Consider the following 2,487-nt stretch of genomic DNA (forward strand, 5'->3'; position numbering starts at 1 on the left):
TATAATTTATAATTATAAAAAATAGTATTAAATTTATATTTATACTTTCTTACAATATGCTAGTTATATGTTAAAAATAATTATTATATAATATCAATTGTTAAATTAATATTATATAATATTTAAAGAATGTTTAACTTTGCTTTTTAATATTAAATACAATTAATTAGAATATAATTAATTATATTTACACATACATTTTTAATCAAGGAAGTGGAAGTTATTTCATTATTAGTCATAAAATATAGTTTTGAATTTGTTTATTAGTTTTATAGTTAAAAAAGCGTGAAAATATTCTTTAAATGATCAAATTGTAGAAGGTTACGAATCTAATATGTAATATCTTGAGTTTCCAACTCGTATGTTTCCAGTCTAAAGGGTTCATTATCGTTTCGTTTGTTCTATCGACTAGAGATCAGATATCGCCTTTAATTTCTTCTCTCACTTCATTTAAACTTCTCATTCAGAAAGTAATTTAAAAATCCCTCCGAAAATTTCTGCTATTATACTTAGATTGCCACAATAAAGTTAATTAAGTAAAGTTTGAATCTGTTTCTTCCCTTTCTTTTAAGATTTCGCATTCGGGGCTGACTTTAAATATTTATCATTTAATTTTTATTTTTATCGCTATTAACGATTGAATAAACTCAATATTCTAAGAAAGAAAGAAAGAAAGAAAAAAAAAATCTAAATTGTTCATATAAGGTAATGAGAAAAATTATGTTTATTATTTAAAGTTTTTAATACTTATTTATAATGTTCTGTAATCTTTATTGAGGAGTTTCTTCATATTTTATGTAAGATGTTTTTGTAAAAAAATTTCAATTTTAATTTAGAAAAATAAAATGTTGATTGAGAAAATGTTTTCTTTCCTATTAAAAGTAAACAATTCGATTTAATTTAGAAAGAGAGAAAAGACAATTCATCCCAATGGATACAAACTGTAAAACGGAAAAAGCTATTTAATTTCTAAATTGGGTCCATTTCGACTTTCTTTGTGAAGAATTAAGCTCTAACTAGGAGCATTTGTTTCTTCATTAGATTATTTAAAAATGTAAGAGAATCGAGTCCCAGAGAGAGGTGTAGACAAAGTGTTTTCTGACCATTTTCTAAAGGTATCCGTATGGGCCACTCAATCAGACAGGTCTCTAGTGGCTCCACTTGTCACATTTGACATATTAATCAATCAGAAAACTATTTCTTCTTCACAAAGTGCTCTACCCTTAGGAAACTATATATTGTAATTACTATAGTGATCCTTGTAATTAACGTAATAATGTTAATAAAAATAATTAAATTTTATATTAATTATTTTAATTAGTTTAATATACTAATTTAAATAAACTCATTCGAAAATTTTTCCAAGTTATAAATCATTATTTACTTAGTTTTATTGTAACCGGAGACAAAGTTCATTTCATACTCATTAAAATTAATTACTATATTTATCTGGATTATGATTGCAGATGCAAAAGAAGAAAATGGATGAAATCCCAATTTTTTTAAAAGCGAAATAATAAAGAAAAATAATTAAGAAACCAAAAATTTGCTGATTAACGGTGAAATTCGCTCAATAAAATCATTTTACGACACGTAATTCTTTGCAAATTAATGATGAGAAAAACTGGAAGGAGTCGACAACAAACTTTTTTTTTTTACCCCATTCTTAAAGAGGTTAAAAGCTATGCTTCTGAAGCGATCTCGCAACTTTAATTACGAATTTAATTGAAAGGTATCGGCTCTTTTAAGCAGCTCTTTTATAAACGTATTAATCTTCAGAGGGATTGTTGATAAAGAGGATGTACCAGAACCTTGTTAGTGGGAGAGGCTCCGTTCTAAATGGCCTTTCTTTCATTATAATATAATTAATACTAACAATTATTATGGCTTTATTATGGCAGAATATAATAAATTTATTTCGCCCCTACATAAATTATACAGATTAGCTTTAATATTACAATTCAACAACAAGAGCATTTAAGTATTCGACTCGATTTCCAGAAATCATTATTTAAGTTTAAATCAGGTGATCATCGATTAAAGTTTTCAGAAAGTCATACGATGTAAATTAGATTAAGCTTCATTCCTTTCCCGATTCTTTATTGATTTAAACAGCATCTCTACTATAAATATAAATTAGATAGATGTTAATGATCAAAACTTCCATTCGACCGAAAAATATTATTATTTAATATCATATAACATCAGATAGTATCATTAAACTGTGATAAAATGTTATTTTTTATATAAGGCTGCGAGGATTTTTTCTTAATTAATTAATTAAATATATATTAAAAAAAACATCTTTATTGATTTTATCGCTTCAAAGAAGATTAATGTAGTTGGATGATCAGATATAAAATTAAGGATTCTTATGAGAATAATGAATTATATTTTTACCTTACGTTTTTTTTTTAAATTTTAATTTCTTAATTTTTTTATAACCATAAAAATAATTAATTAATTATAATAGAAAAATAATTAAAA

The sequence above is a fragment of the Centruroides sculpturatus genome, unplaced genomic scaffold (genome assembly GCF_000671375.1).
Source record: "Centruroides sculpturatus isolate CEXI.00-Female unplaced genomic scaffold, Cexi_2.0 scaffold275, whole genome shotgun sequence".
Lineage (NCBI taxonomy): Eukaryota > Metazoa > Arthropoda > Arachnida > Scorpiones > Buthidae > Centruroides > Centruroides sculpturatus.